Source organism: Rhamphochromis sp. 'chilingali' (genome assembly GCF_963969265.1).
Source record: "Rhamphochromis sp. 'chilingali' genome assembly, chromosome: 10".
Lineage (NCBI taxonomy): Eukaryota > Metazoa > Chordata > Actinopteri > Cichliformes > Cichlidae > Rhamphochromis > Rhamphochromis sp. 'chilingali'.
Genome location: NC_137937.1, coordinates 5,197,537 through 5,214,627, shown reverse-complemented (window position 1 = coordinate 5,214,627; position 17,091 = coordinate 5,197,537). Strand labels below are relative to the sequence as shown.

Genomic DNA, 17,091 nt, shown 5'->3' with positions numbered 1-17,091 from the left:
TTGTAATAACCTATTCTGAATGCTTGCAACTGCATTTTAGAGTCATTTTTGGCTGAGCTGAAGCCTCTCCTCTTTCTGGCGCACACGTGCACACAGCAGATGAAAAGATATAACATTTGTATGATTTTAAAGGCACATAAAACTTACCAATTTACTGTTGTTGTTTTTTTGGGGGTTTTTAAACCCGCAGTAAATGTGGGAACATTTTTTGATGACTTAATTCAAGTGTCAGTCTACATCAAGCTAACAGCCATTATTATAATGTTAATGTTAGCGGGAAGAACTTCCCTCTGGCAAAATAAAGATGGAGAGCCGAACGTTGGGTCCACACAAACAGAGTCACCTCGGAGTCAGAAGAGGTTTGAGAGCCAGAGCTCACGGTTAAACACAAGCCCACATCAGAAATGTGCGGGTCAACCAGAGTACACAGACAAGATGCCCTCCCTATCACTCCAAAGCAAAGACAGAGCTTCCTCTCATCCCACAGTGTGGGATGTGGAAAAACTCTGAGTTGGAGTTTACGCGAAGAGCATTTTTCATGACAAGGGTGATAACAGCGGTAAACACAAGTGAGACAAACGGGGGAGGGGGAACAGAATCTGTATTGGTTTGCTATTGATGACAGCGTGTTGCCGTTAGGGTGTTGAATCAGAAATTAATGGCAATAAAAGAGCAATAGCTCATTTACAAGCGAGTGGATACAAGACTACCTGATTTCCTGAGACTATTGACTATGGGTGAAAAATGCAGAGAGAAAATAGAGCAGGCGCCTGCTTTGTGAGCATGTGAGTATATACGTGAACGTGTGTGTGTGTGTGTGTGTGTGTGTGTGTGTGTGTGTGTGTGTGTGTGTGAGGCTGAGAGAGTAAAAGACTCTTTTAAGCTCACTTTCAAAGCTGCGAGCAGATCATGAATATTTAAAATGAGAGCAGAGAGGATATCTGAAATACAGTTTTGGTAGCGAGCCTTTTTTTTGCATGCTAAATTAGCAGAGAGTAAATTTTCAACAAGAGGCCACGGTACAAATATAAATAGTGTCTTTGAAGATGTGGCTATTCACTAAGAAGTGTGGTTTTTATCGCAAACATTTGTTGGATGAATTCAAAATTTGGGGAAAACTTGCATTTTCAGTGGCAAGGAAAGCGCCCTGGAGAATGTATATATTATGAATGCAGATTAAAGCCTCTTGGCTGGATCTGAATGGGAGAGGTGTTTGATGCACTGCTGCGAAGGAAGCAGGGAGTGGGCAGAGCTGAAGTTTTGTTTTGTTTTTTTAAGAGGGGGGGCGGTTTCTCTTTAATTTAATGGGTGTGGTCCCTCTTCAGAGGCTGCATATGTAGCTGCTTGCGTTCAGACACAGGTCACTTTTACGTTAACGTCCCCCCCGCGACTTCATTCAAACAAACCCACACTAGGGCATATCTTCCTTCCGCTGAAGTGTTAGCACTCCTCCAATTTTATTTCTGTATCATGTACTATTCATGCTGTGTTGTCTTGCTCTGCAGGTGGCAGGGAGGAAGAGGAGGATGCAGATGAAATATGGATTATCTCCTCTCAGTGTCTAGCTAAGCCCCACTCTGCTGGCACCACAGCTTTTTCAATGTAGCTCCCCTCCCACTCAGCCAGCCAGCTGCAGGTCTAGCATCTGGCTACTAACCCCCCGCTTGCCTTTAATCAACCGAAAAGTCACACAAACGTCTCTATCCATCTCCCACCCGTGATGAAACGCCCCCCTCTTCTCTGTATTGGCTGCTGTTTGGCGCTTTCTGTGAAAAGGAAATGCTGACTTCTGAAGATTTAGGTATCCAGTAAACAGGATCTTGACCTAAAATAGCTGGTAGCTAGAAGAGGAGTGATGACAGCCTACAGGCTGCACATGCTGTGACACGGAAGGTCAGGGCAGTTTGCATGACAGATATCATCAAAACCCTGCTGAAGACACGACTCCCTAAAGGAAGGAAGTTTCAGCCCAACACTTCAAACTCCTCGGAGGCATCAGGCTGAGCTGCGCATAATCCTGAACCACACAACTATACAGAGACACTCACGTAGCCGCTGTATATGGTGAGAATGACAAAACATGTTTTTGTTCTTTCAGGAGAATACCACAGTTTGATGGCCGACAGGTTAATAAGATTTAATAATTATTGTTAATAAGACAATAAGTCTGCATAACCCATAGACTATAACTGTGCTGTCACCCATTGGATACTTGGGCTTCGCAATTCGACCTTTTATTGTGTTGGCCCTGTCACACATATTTTTTGGAACTATAAGTAACCATATCTGGACCAGTGGTGACTTTTCTCATTGTGAGTCTTCATATCATCCAAATGGATGAAATCACATCTAGAGACCAAACTGTCACCATGAAGTTGGGAATCTTAACATGGCAGTCTATGGGTCACTCTTGGCCACTAGAACTGCTGCTTGAGGCACTTCCCTTAATCTATTTTTTTTTTGTTTTCCAGACTGTTTGATGAACAAAAGTACCATTACCTAGTCAAGAAAGCTGTTTTTTTTTTTTAAATCTATTTATTCCATCATTGTAAGAGGTGAAGAGGAGCTGGGGTTTGGTTGATTGCACTTAATGAGATGGGACTTGACTGTGAGAAGTCAAAGAAATCATATTTACTTCAATGTTTCGCTTACTGACCTCCTCAGCATTCATTTGTTAAAAACATTCAGAGAGGACTTGAACTCTCAAGTCATTTTTATTACTTTATTTTGGGGGTTGGCTATGAAAGAAAATTAAGAAATTACCTGCACCTGGAATTACCACTTAAGCAAACACGTTTAACTGACATACAGCTTAATAGAAGTAGGAACCTGTGTTAGAGCTCACTGATACAAATGAGGAGTTTTTGTGTTGCAATCATTCAAGATTTTCTGTTCTGGCCAACCTACAGAAGTGTCATGACCACTATAATAAGAGAAACACACGATTATATAACTCACACTTACACAAACTCCTTTGTGGCTGATTTTGAGTGGGTACTCATTTAATCATATCCCTGGGAACCCCCAGGAACCTCCTCAAAACCCCCCTGGGGATGTCCAGGTTTCACTTTTCTTCAGATCTACACCACAGCTATATTAACCCAGGGGAACGTAGGTAATCTAAAAGCAATTACGCAGCCATAAGAACAACAGCCATCGTCGGACACTTCAGTGAATGGTGCTTCAGGCTAGTCCGTGACCTGAAGAAGAGACTGCAACAACAAGCTTAGATCCCCTGTGCCTTCCTGTCTACCACTCTGATTATCAGGAACACTGAGAGATTTGTGTGTTTGTCAGACAGAGGATGTCCGGTGCACGCCAGCCATCTGATTAACACAATTCTCATGCCGTGCCACTATTCCAAATCAGTTTATCCTAATCACCCTCTCATAATTGCCCAAAATATTGGTACTTTTCTGGTCAGGATACAGGATACAGTTGTTACTCACTCTGATGACTCCATCTAAACTAAAAAAGCCACTGTTCATCAAAGCCAAACACCAAATGTTAGTGTTCAAACAAATAAAAATATTCATAATAATTGGGTCTGGATTTAGACTCGTTCAGGTCATAGGATGAGTAAGGAGAGTTCAGTGTGTGCATGTGTGCGCTGATCCACAGGGATATCCCTGACAACCATGTCAGCTCCCCTGTAAGAAAGCCAACTTTAATGAGCATCCTCCCCAGACTTTCATTGCAGCTGGGGCAGAGGTTTACTGAGGCCGCTCCATCTGGGAAGTTACCTCTACTGTTACCTTTGCACCAGCTGGCAGGACCTGCGTTATGTGTGTGCGTGGGTGCAAATGCCTTGGGTGAGACGAGGCCCCTTTTCTCTAGCCCACACAGTGAGAGCAGAGTCCACTCAAGGGGAGTGGGCCTCTGTCTGAAGGCTTAAAATAGAGAAGAGGGTGTGAGATGACTGCAGCCAGACCAACAGTGTGGAGAGCCTTTTGTCAGGAATGGGAGTGGGAGGGGGTGCGGCATTCAACAGCTCTCACTGCTGTGCATTGAGTTCTACAGCGTGTGAACCCAAAAATAACTCACTACAGTGTTGGATCCAGATCCAGAACCATGTACTGCACAGACTCAGGCGTGCAAGTCCTTTATAGCTACGGAGAGACAGGCTGGAAATTGTTCCCAGACGGAATTTACAAATTTAAAATGCTTGACTCGCCGAATGAAGACAGACATTTGTTGATTTTACTTAAGCTGGACCTATTATGGTTTTCCTTTGTGTCTGTCAGATATACACTGTTGCAATGGTGGATGTTCATGTAAGCCTCACGGTAAGGCTAAAGCCTGAGCTTTTTATTATAAATGCTTGGTTTCTGACAGGTTTTTAAACTCTCAGCTCTGTGTGATGTCAAAGAGAGAGGACAATCTTAATATGGTCATCTCAGGATCACAGAAACCCCACCCAACTACTGACCAGGGCTTCTGTTTATAGAGGGCAGCCAATCAGAAGAAGGGCGTGACAGTGGATTTTTAAACAGTTTATTACTAACAGAGGATGAATTATAAGAAGAAAAGAGATTATTTTAATCAAAGCTATTCTCCTAAAATGTCCAAGAATTAAAATGTGGAGCTGGGAATGAGCATTATAAGTTACCTTTAAAGTGTGCTAGCAGCTCTTTATATCAGGGTGAGCCAGCTTTGACAGCATATTTTTAGAGACCGAGACTCCTCAAGCTGCTGAGTAAAATCAGGCCACAGAGGAATCATTTGCCGAGTAAGAGATCATTTTTATGATTATTATAATAATCATAAAACTCTCTAGCTATGGTCACAGAGGAAGACTGACTGGCCAATATCTCATGTTTAATGAAAGTCTCGTTGTATCGGCTAACATGCTGATCTTGTCTAACACTGGATATTTCTGTCAGCAGTGGCCAAACATCTTGTCTCCTCTCAAACACACACAGCTGTGCACACAAGCACAACACAAACACACACACACACCACTGCCATGGTACTTTTATTTGAGCATTTTTAAAAAGAAAAAAAGAAAAAAAGAATTTACTGGACAGTGACAGCCTTTTCCAATAATCCTCCATGAGAAAGAGCTGTAAGAAAAAGCAGGCACACAATCGAAAGCAAATCTTTCTCTGGGAAAATGCAATATAACCACGAGGCTTTTTTGTCAGCTTTACACTGCCAGAAAAGACGCAGATATGCAAGTTTTCTCAAAAGGTCCTAGTCAGCTTTTCACACAGGATTGCAGAGGTTACAAAAGCACTGCGTAGGAACTGACTTGGAGGGTTGGACCGACACCAACAGCATTAACCACAATACATGCTAACATCCTGTGCTTTTGTGCCCTATAGCATTGTCCTCTTCCTTCATGCCTCAGCAGGAATGTGAGCATTTATACACAAAGAAGGTCTGTGGCAAACTGCAAACTGTTAAGGAAACATATTGAAGCGACAGGAATGCGTGAATACAAACTGTGCACGAAGAAACTGTGCGTGCATTTACAGTCAATACAAGTGGGGAGGGGCTGAAGCCGATGCCACCAGGGTGAGAGGCGGGGCACACCCTGGTCAGGTCGCCAGCCTGTTGCAGTCCCAACACAGAGAAACAGACAAACGTTCAAACTCCCGTTCACACCAATCTCTATCGTTTGGTCTTGATTTTGATTGGATGTAATGGAACCCAGTGGTCTAATGGCTTTTGTCAGAACACTGGGAAAAATTTAATTCGGTTATAACATCATTTACACAAAGGGACAACATAACAAGACATTACCGAAAAAACAAAAAATAACTGTCTACAGCACAACATCTTCACTGTTACTAAGCAAAGAGAATTGTTGAACATTTCAAGGCCCTTGGAAACTTCTTCTACTGAAAATTCTTTGCACGCTTCCTTAAAATGAGTTCACTGACCGAGTTTGGGTTTGATCGATCAAAGCACTGAAGACCTCTTCTTCTGCCTGACGGCTTTTGTTGCTGGCTTTGATTGTCTGTGACAGACAAACACTTTGGAATTCAAAAAAAATCAACATGACAGCTTTTGAAGGTTGAAAACGCTAAATGCATAAAATGCACATGACTGCTTGTTAAAATAACAAAGCGTCCTTCCAAAATCAGTGTGCCAACCTTTTACGGCGCACTTCTACAGGCTGCTAAAGACTCCAATGGCAGACGAACAAAGAAGATGGAAATGAAAATTGTGCTTTTTCTGAGCAACAGGAAAGTAATTTTCCCGGGATACTAAATATTTTCTGCCCCTCACCTTATTAGTTTGCTCAATTTATGAGATATCAAGCAACTTTCTAAATAGCTTACAGCCACAGAAGAACGTTGTTCAGCATTAATGAGCATTTGCTCAACACCCGAATTCTCTGTTGCTCGCTTCAGCCATGCAGGTAGTTTAATGAAAATAAATTAACGTTCGAGAGCTGGTTCGGAGCATGGAGAGAAAACCCATCCTGACTTCAAAAGGGACTCACACCATCTCTGAGAGTGAGAGATCCCCAGACTTCACTGCAATTACTCCGAGCATCTGCGCATATCGCGGGCTGCAGCAACCTGAGCGCTGCGGAGCATCGCCCTCTGCCATGGGACTTTCAGCAAATAAATAAGATACGTAAGAATTGTTTCACTTCTAATTCGGGACTGCAGCTGCACCCTCATTTCATTAGAATGAAATTCTGACTGAGACAAAGAGGAACAGGACAAGGCCATGAGTACTGCGTGCCAGAGCAGTTAGATAGATAGCAGGCAGGCACCATCCAATAACAAAATGAATCCTCAATCTTATTTTCTGTCCCTGGAAGCATTGGGGTTGTGTTTTTCTTTTTCAGTCGTAGCAGATTTTTATCTAACCACTAAACTGCTGCAAACGTATCAACTGCTTGCTGGAATGCCCCCGTCATGGTGAAATTTTCACATGAAGCCTATTGTTGTCTGCCCCACTGGGGCCTCAGCAAATGGCCCAATGAGGGAGAAAACACTAAAGCAGATTCCACAGACCAAAGCCCATTAGTCCACCGGCCTAGGGAAGAAACTAGGCAACATCTCAGAATGATGAAAACAACTTTTTATGTCCAGTGATGCAGTGCACAAAGGGTAAAGAAGGATGATATCTGAAGACCTCAGTGAAAGCTTTAGAATGCTTCAAAGAAGGAAACGGCCTGTTTCAGATTATCACCAAGGGATGCGAAGACAAACTGCATGCAACTTAACCACATATGATTTGGCACACACTGGGAAAGCAAGAAAGACTCGTTTTGTTTATGCACCACTTACCGTGTCGCCAAAACAGACCGCCACCCCAAAAGCCTCAAAAACACAACCCCGACAAATTCTTCCACATTTGATGCCCACACCAAAAACAAGCTCTCACGGTAAGACTGACCCGCTGTCACAGAAACGTTTACTGTAACCGTGCACCACTAACTGGAGCCATATCTGTCTGTTTTCGTTGGGAATGGTATATTATAATGTTTTTCACCGATGTGTAATGGACCGGTTCTTATGTGTCAATGTTTGTTGCTGAAGGAGAATCTGTTTTAAACAAATCAAAACTAAACTCCTCTTCTATTTTTCTATTTTATTTATTTATTTTCTATTCTATTTTTCTGTTCAAGAGTAGCAGGGCTGATCAACCTTCATTTGAGCAAACTTTCTTCTGATTGTGTCCCCTTGTATAAACAAAAAGGTCTCAGTAGTAGAAGGGTCAGATCCAGGGTGGCCTTGTTTAAACTTTGTTTTATAGCATTGTCCTCTTCCTTTATGCCTCAGCAGGAACGTGGACATTTATATGTGTTTAACATGAGCATCCGCCTTTGCAACAGTTTATATACATATATGAGAAAAAAATAAGGAAAAGCATATGAGGTTCCATGTAAAGTCACGTGTCAACACCTGGGGAAGGAAAAGCAAAATAAAAGATGAGGCCTTCAGTTAGTCTGGAAAGCAGACAGCCTTGAATCACCAGTGGCCATTTAGCAAGTCAGCGAAGTACCTCCCTGAGCAACAGCAATGCTGCTCAGCTGCTTCGCTGCCCTTCAGTACATCGCACCACAGGAACAGGACAATCATATCTGACACCTAAGTACTTTAGTTCAGCAAAGGAGACACCTTATCAGCTGAGGCCACCAATCCTACCAACACTACCTCACTCTCCATCTGCTCCGGCTTGATGACGAGCTTGCACAGCAGAATGATGGCTACAAATCTGCGTACATTTAGTAGGTGAAAGAGCACTTAGTAGTTTGCACAGCCCTGTTGCTGACAACAGTAAATTTCCTGTGCGTGTTTCTCAAAAGTCAAAGTGCTGCGAGGCGCTACAAATGCAGCTTTTTATGCTGCCCACCACGTGCTGAGCCCACTGCTATTTTGTCTTGAAAAACAAGGGCTCTGGATTCCTAACATGTTGTGGAGATTAGAGAGGTATTCGGTGGAATTCCAGACCCCATATGGTGACAAGGTCCTCACATCTCCCCTCTATTAGAGGTTTGCTTGCCTTGCCAGGAGTTTCAGAAATTGATCCAGAGCCAAAATAAAAGATTAGGCAACAGAGAGGTGCAAAGAGAAGGCCAGCAGCATGGAGCAAAAGTAATACTTGATCTGAATTGTTAAACAACCCCTCATGGCCTGCTCTGAGACTCAGGCCAGGACACTGAAGTGGATAATGTGGCAAGGAGAGGCAAAGAGGGAGGGACTGTTCACATGGATCATGACTCATTTGTGGTATTAGACCACTGCTGTTCCCAGTTTCCCAAATCACCTCTTTAAATTTGTGGGACAGCACACAATGAGTCACCTTCAATGAAAAGATGGTGGCATTCCTGTTGCAATCCGCAATAAGTCCAGGAGAATGAGCAATAAGCTCCTATTATGCAAATCTCTGGAGTTTTACAGGAAAAGCCCCACCATGACTCCAATCTGTAGGACCTTTTACCTGTGCGAGTGTTTAGCGACGTCGAAGAGGATTAGCAGCTAGGATGGAGTGCTCACTGAGCCAGTTTCCTGGAGCACAGAAGCATCTGTAATCTGCATCCACAACGTCTCCCACTCCTCCCATGCTCCATGGAGGCTTTGCTGGAGTAACAGCTAAACAGATTCTGTGAAATTAAGTTTGTGGCTATTATATTTCATCACACACGTTATTTAAGTGACATCCAAAAAACTAAACAGCAGATATCGACATTAACCGTCATCTCTGCTGGATGCCAGCTTGGCATCAAACAGACTGAAAGAGGCATGAAAGAGATTCATTCTTTCAGGCCACAGCCTTCTGAGTGGTGTCACCAACATCATAGCAGCCTGTTGCATCATCACGGCTGCCCGGGTGGAGAAAGCTGATATTAGAGACAAACAACACAGTGCTGACTGATTGAAACTCCAACATCCCCATTAATGAGGCACGTTCCAGAGGCAGGCAACAATTAAGGCTGCTCTGCCTGCCAGGGATGACTGAGAGATCCACAAGCAGCCAAAGGCTCATCGTTCAAAGAAGCCAAGCTGGAATTCCAAGCCAAAAGAAGTAACTTCTAGAAGGAAAAACAACTCTGTAAAAATAATAATGATAATATTGACTACAGTAAATCTGCAGCATGAATACAATGCCTTCATTGTGAAACATGAATGACCCAAAACGGCATTTTAAGTTAAAAAAAAAAGAAAAGAAAAAAGAAAGATGAACTTGAAGAAATTCAACCATGTGCAAATCATCAATTTACGCACTTCCAAGTTTTAACAGATGTGGCAAAGACAGATAAGTTCTTGAGTAATTAGCCAAGGGACGATTAATGCCGTATTTCAGGCAGTTTATATCATTTTTTACCTTCTCCGTGTCCATGTGGGACAGAACTGTGTCAGCTCACAATGACGATTAAGTCTGCCTGTGGTAGATTTCTCTTGGATACAAGTTTCATGCATACTCCTCTGAGAGGAAACAGGATCTTCAGCACTGTGGAGAGGGTGACCCACTTCACAACCTCGTTGCACAATACTGCAGTGCTGCTCGCAAAGTTGGCAACTCTGCCAAATATACACAATACCCGGGAATTCATACAGAGCAGCTCCAGTAACATTAGCTCAGCATACTCAAATTGCACAAACAGCAACGTGGCGCCTCTGCATCGTTAACATACCGAAGAAACCTCGTTTTAAACTCTTTTACATGTCAGCTTGTCCCCTGAGAGGTTATCTGCAATGAAATGGAGAAGAAAGTCTTTCTGTATAGCACCTGCTGTAAACTCTGCACATTTCTGCAACCCCACCCCCGCCCCCCAAAAACAAAACAGGGCATATCAGCATAATGTGCTGAAGTCTGACTTTAAGCAAACCTCTGGGAGATCAGGTGCTGCAAACTGGCACCAAACAGCCATGGTTTGGGATTTCAAACTCTCAGGAACAGAGATTACTCAAAGCACTGAGGACGTCTCAAAATGAACAGCCATGGCAGGAGAGAGGCAGAAGCATTTGGCCGAAGGGGAACGTTAATTAGCTAAGTTGGAGAGAAAAGCCGCGAGCCCAGAGTGCAGCGCGGCAGCTCGTGGCATCTGGGCTCCGGGGCTGGAGCACTGGAGACATCATGCCAGTCTTGCTGCCTGCAAGCTTCAGATTGCAGAGCGTGGACGGAAGCCTGCAATTCTGAAATCGGTCTCTGTGCACGTGCCCGCTGTGTTTTCCACACAGCGACGTGGCAGAGGTTACAGGAGACTTCTCTTTGAAGACAGTCCCTCAGATTAAGTATCCAACTGCTGCGATGACCATATTTCAGAGAGATCTGTTGGAATAATTCAGGACTATTTGAAGAGCTGAGGCAATTTGTCATTGCTAATATAGCGGAACATGAACATATTTGCATATTCATCATTGAGAAAACTGCAGCACTCCAAAAAATAAAGTACTAATGAATTAGAGCTGATATACAGGGTGAGTTTGTTGGTTTATTTATTTATTTTTTTTGAGGAGGGGAGGGGGTGTTTAGTTTTTTTACAGCTAGGGTTAAATAACAAAACAGGAAGGAAAAAAAATAACAAAAAGAAAGAAACGGACCAAAGAAACATCTCATTTTGGCCAAATTGTATGTTAAAAGCACTGCAAATAGAACGGAAATAACACTGCATTTATAGTGGAAGCACAATGTGTTGTGATGTGTGAACACTATCAGATAGGGACTTGTTTTTTTTTTTCTGTCTGCAATCACCGAGCTGGTCAAAAATAATCTCACAGGACTTTAAAATAGCATCATGCCGTACACTTCTTTGGCAGATTTAAAATGTAATTGATTTTCCCATTTGATTACTTTCTTTGTGCAACTTCTCCAGTGCACACAACATGCGTCACAGTATACTGGTGTCCTATCTGCCCGTACCTACATGCGTCAGCACTCCAGAAAGCCAACAGTTTTATTACAGCTGCTGTGCCAGATTGGCACGTTCCCACTAACATACCACAGCTGCTTCTGCCAGTATGGAATTTCCACTGTCAAATCATATAGTGATACAAGGAGGATCTTAATGTTTGTAGTCCCATGATTGAAGACCACAGAACTAGAGTACAGTTTCAATTCAACTTAAAAATGTTTCCATTCTATAAAAGATTTGAGGATCTGAGATCATTTCTGCAGGTAATTATAGAAGGTAGTAAAGCACTCAGCACCCTTTGCTTTCATCACCATTAGCAGTCCAAGATTTTAACAGCGCTGTGTTAAAGTCACAACATGAGTGGCGTGAGAACATGAAGGATTGAGGAAAGGGCGCACTTAGTCTGGTCTCCTGTGACTTTTTTCTCGCCGGTAAGTGACGAATATGCGATGGCCGAGCAGGGCACTGATTCGTGTTCTGCGGGCCAGTTACAGACACCGGCAGCCTTAATTAGCACCAGTGTTTCAGGGACATTATACTTGAAGGGCCGAGGACAAGTGTCACATTGAAAACAGGGGGAGGTTGGCTATGGCTTGAAGCAGACTGAGGAATGAGTGCTTGCTCCCCAATGAGAATTCAAGTCTGGAATGTAGCTGCTCCTTGACACTGAAAATACTCCCTGTGTGTCCCTAGTGGCTCAAACAACAGAGTCCACCCCTCACACTGCAGACACACAGTCAGATTTAGGAGGGACTGAGCACCAGAAAGCAGACGAAAAGCGGGTTTTATTGGATTAAGCCCTTCTTAACTGTACTTGAATATGACGGAAAGAATTCGGGAACTCGAGGAGGTCTGTGTCAACAGGCGCTGTTTGCTTAACTTCGAGATCCTTGCAGGGTTTAGCGCACTCTTTCTGACACATCCTAAATCCTAAGAGGTAAAAAAAGAAAAGAAAAAGGGCCTAAATACAGCTGCTGACAAACCAGGATGTTAAATTGAAATTCTCTTTAAATCTCCAAGGATCCAGAAAGGTAGCTGGGAAACCAAGAAAAAGCCACAGGGAAATAAATACCCATGTGAGTGTGATGGTGATAGCAGCCAAAGGTCCATTTTGGGAAACTGCTCTAAAAACACCGGAGTTTAGATGTACTTGCAGTTTCAGTCTCCACAGCTGTACTAGTTCTGTTCTAGAAAGTCTGCAAGCACAGATAAAAACAACAGCTGCATTCGCCCAGAGGTTAGAGCTATTATTGCCACTGTTTTTTGGGGTTTTTTGTTTTGTTTTGTTTTGTTTTTTGGGTGGGGGTGTTTATTGAGATGTGAAAAGCACAAACGCTGATGGAAAAAGGTGCTTTAATGGCTCAGTAATTAATGCACCCAGGCCATCAGACCATGACTGCCCACTCTGTCAGACACTGACACTCTCCCAATACAGCAAAAATGCAATTTAAGCTGCTACATGTAAAACACCACATCAGTGTTTCATTACATAATGAACTGTGATAGCCGAGTCATGCTGGCTGTAAACAAATGAACCGCTACTGAGAAAAGTGGTTTATCTTTCTTAGCTTTCTCTGTGTTCACGTTGAAATTCCCTGGGTGTGCAGAAAGAAAGTCAATGCACTTTATTTCATGTCTACTGTGGCTCTACCAGCCTGCAGCTGACAACCCTTTCTCTGCAACTTTCAGCTGCCCCCTCTTCAAAAAAGAACATGCAGACATGATGTCCTATTACTAAACTAAAAGCTTGCTTGGCTGGAGCAACAGGATACTGGCAACTCTAAAAGCCCGCTCCACAGGGCCAGGATTGTACTCTCTCCAACCCAGTGCAGAGTGTTAAGTACGGCACCTTGCGTGGATGGCTGGCACCTGTCCCTCTGTATCTGCAGACCCGGTTGGCACAGATCAACACTGCGCCATGCTCCACTTCACAGCCTATTACACATACCAAACAAATTAAATATGAGTGGGAGGGAGGGTGTGTGATGGGGCAAGATGGTATTTCTTTTTTTTGGTGAAGCCCCAGCAGTCAGGGGAGTCCACGCATGCAATAGAGGTTCATTAGACAGCTCAGTCGAGCCTCGTGGAATGTGCGAGGAGGCGCATCGCTCCATTGTTCAGTAGCTGCTCCTCTGGGAAAGGGGCTGAGCATATATCAAGAGTTGATGAGGAGATGTGGAACAATGCTGTGCCATCATACGACAGGCAGCTCAGCGTGTGGAGGCCTCTTACTGTCGAGGGAGGTGAACTCTGTACAAGCCACTGTCTGCACACAGAATCCGCAACTCTCAAAAAGCCCAGAACTAGTTTATCTTTCCCATTTTAGGAGGTTCCTGGTTTGGCTGAACTTTTGCCACTGGTTAGCATAACGTTTCTCTGCGGCAGTGCTGAGGCCCGGTGCAGCCCCCAAGGCCGGTCAGCTTACAGTGGTTTGGACTTTCCCTCTCTCCTCCTCAGTTATTCTATTTTATTTTTCAACCTGGACAGAAGCCACAAGCAGTTACAACAACTATTGTGTGTTGTGGGGTTCAGAGCAGCATTCTAATGAAGTGGCGGACCTCATCAGCGCACTTCAACTGCCAGCGGGTCAGCAACGGCTAGCTCGCACTTCAAATACCCAACAGGCTTTGTGACTGAGCTCTCAGTAAGACATGGATCTACTACTGTTAAATAAGAACTGTTTTTTGTTGGATTTTTTTCTTTTTCCGATTGAATCCCCCACAGCTAAAATAATCACATATTAACAGAGTCACGACTTTAAATGCTGGGATTATCCACAAAGGTTTAGTATCAGTTTGCATTTCTTTTCTACAGTTATGAGTCCAGAAACAGCCCGTGCTCTTGACACAAACAAAAACTTTGAGTAAGGTGGATGTACACAGACTTCAAATATGACAATAATGTTTTTCAGTCTGAGACACTGTTAAATAAATCAGTATATCAGTGTTTACAACACTGAGCACGCTCTGGAGCCCATGTAGCAGAGTATGCATCGCTGCTGACCCGACGTTAACAGTAGACGGCTCACCGGTTTGCAGACTACACAGAACACCAACTCCCTTATTTCCCTTACACATTACACTAACACTATGCAAAGTTTATATCACAACACCTCCAGTCCCCAAAGTCCAATATCAGTCGAGCTCAAATCCATATATACTAGGGATGCACCAATAGATAGCAAAAAAATGATTATGGCTAATATTCTCTTTGAAAACTGATACTTGCAAACAGGATGACATTAGCCAGTTACTGATATCAGACACTGTTTAAACTGGTAAGTGTTAGTGGTCATTATTTTAATGTTGTGTGAAATTAATTTTGTGCAGGGAAACTGTTCAAAGTGATGAATAGTTAAATGACTGACTTGTTCTAAAGCTGAAAATTATTTTAACCTTTTGTATCGGCTCAGAATTTAACAGTTGGTGTAAATATATACTCCACATATGCCACATACTATACGAACAAGCATATTACTGACTGCAGCTGTTTGCCTCACTAAGCTAGTCAGTCTGCTTCAGCAAATCTGGCAACAATCATTCAGGTATGCTATGCGTGTCTTTGTTATTGTACATTTATGTTGCTGTAGCTTCACTGAAAGAATCAGCTGCCTTGAAACCCCCCCCCCCCCACAGAGTCTAATGTTTCACCATAAACCAAAAGACGCAGCGTGCACGTTCCTCACACTACCACATGACAGTGCAATCTGAATGGTCAGACAGCAGTGATGGAGCTCTACTAAAGGGCTGTCAGAGGGAATCATTAATCCCAGAAGGCAGCATGAGACAGATGGTACGATGATGGCGGATCAATGCTTTCCCCACCATCCTGACTGCTTCCAGTGGCCTGCCCAGAGGGAGGAAATGGGCTAATCCCTCAAAAGAAAGTCCAGACAAAACATGCAAGATGAGCGTGAGCCGCCCTCCTGCTCCTTCAGACCCTGTGGCTGTGCTGCATGTACTGCCCATTCCACGTGAATAGTACTGGAGGGAGTTAAAGAGGAGCGATGCAGAAGTAGGCAGACATTTGTTCCTGTGTTTCTAGTTGAGAGAAGCTTTATGAAGAATTGACCCCCCTCTTTAGGGCCTCTCTAAGAGGTCCCCAGCTGCAGGATGAAGGAGGGGAACCATATATGAACTATAGATAACTGTCAAAGAAGCCGTAGCCACAGAACCAGACCCTTCTCCGATTAAAGGTTCAGACAGCAGTGTTCCCAGCATGGAGTAACGGAAGAGTGGGAAAAGGGGACGAGGAAGCCCCACTGAGCTCTTTGTGTACTCTTCTTCTATTCTGACAAATAGAACACACAATACCAGTAAAACCACTTATGGTGAGTCTTAAAACTAGACTGAAATATAGCTTTCATTGCCTAGCAGGAAATCAGTCATTGTTATAGTGAAAGAGTTACGGTACACTCTTTTTGTCAGTTAGGGCCAAAATCTGCCAGTTTTCTTTTCTACAGTACGGAGGTGCTGAGAAACGGGTGTTTGCAGCTATGGTGCCATCAATCAACGGGCTCTTTAGTTGCCCGTGCTGCTGCCCAAAGACCTGTCACATCTGCAACTTAAACCACAGTCCCTACTGGAAAGCCAATTACAGTGGCGACACAACACACATACACACACCAGATAATTTCCACAGATCGCCTCATTAAGGAGAAGAGTCCCTTTTTCGTTTTTTTCTTAAATGACTATCAGTCTGTTACTGTAAAAACTCAAACAGGAAAGTGCCGCTCAAATGTTTTACAACGGGCCATCAGGTTGTGTAACGAGCACACTGTTAGTATCATATAATCGCACCAGCTCAAGGACATGAAACGATCATGTAAATATTGTCACAACAGCAACTGCAGCCTCGACGTAGATTCCAGGACAACTTTTATTTAAGTTCCACGAGTTCTTTTTCTCAGGCTTTCTGGTCAGCCTCTATCACAATGTGACAGAGCCTCTTTTGCTCTCTCCAGGGTAAGTGGCTTTCTTATCTACCCGATCGAAAACACAGCTCGTTGCTTGTTGGCTTCCAGCGCCACAGATAGGAAGGTGTTTATTGGACTCAGTCAGGGAAGCCATGCAGCACACTTCCTTCTAAACAGACCTGCCCTGGATGTAGCCTCCAGGCAAACAGGGTAAATAAGCTGAGGATCCAATTGCTGTTCCTGTTCCTGTGTGTGTGTGTGTGTGTGTGTGTGTGTGTGTGCATATTTGTGTGTTGAAGGGAGAGTAGGCTGATAGCGTGTCTACACTTCGCCTTCAGAAGACTTACCATATTTGGAAAGGAACAAAAAAAATTCCTCTTACAAGATAATAAGCTGCCATCTAATTAATGCTTCTCCTCCCCATTGCTGTTTCCAAAGGCTGCCGTATGAAGGCATTCATCTCCAGCCTTCCAATTTACTGCCACTCACCTGTTTTTAATTCCATCAGCGTGATGATGAAAGCTGAGAGAGCATTATGGTTCTCGCCAGTGGTCAGACAGTGAGTGAGCGAGCGCAGGCTCTGCATCAGTCACACTGTCAGCCTGCCAAATCACTTACGACAGATATAGGGGGAAGCAGAGGTGAAGGGGGTGGAGGGGTCTCTGATGTGCCAAGGGTTGACCCCTAGTCCTCCACAGAACACAGCCACACAATGCAAACACCATAAACATGTCCATTTAATACAGAACAACAACTTTACAATGTATAGTGGAGTGCAACACTTGCTGGGGTCAAATAGCTTTTATAGTTTTAACACACTTGGTGGACCACATTTCTGGTAAAAGGAAACCTC

The 17,091-nt window shown here is 43.6% G+C and overlaps 1 protein-coding gene across 12 annotated transcripts in view; it reads right to left on the bottom strand.

Annotated features, from left to right (window-relative positions):
* The window catches only part of arvcfb (ARVCF delta catenin family member b), a 267,199-nt gene that overhangs the window by 111,294 nt on the left and 138,814 nt on the right, over positions 1-17,091 (bottom strand). The window contains exon 1 of one of the 12 annotated variants that reach the window (XM_080894652.1): positions 16,728-16,805. The exons of the other annotated variants lie outside the window; for them this stretch is intronic. The gene's annotated coding sequence lies outside the window, so the exon portion shown is untranslated. Of the gene's footprint in view, positions 1-16,727; positions 16,806-17,091 lie in introns of those variants that run through there. 12 annotated transcript variants of the gene reach the window in all.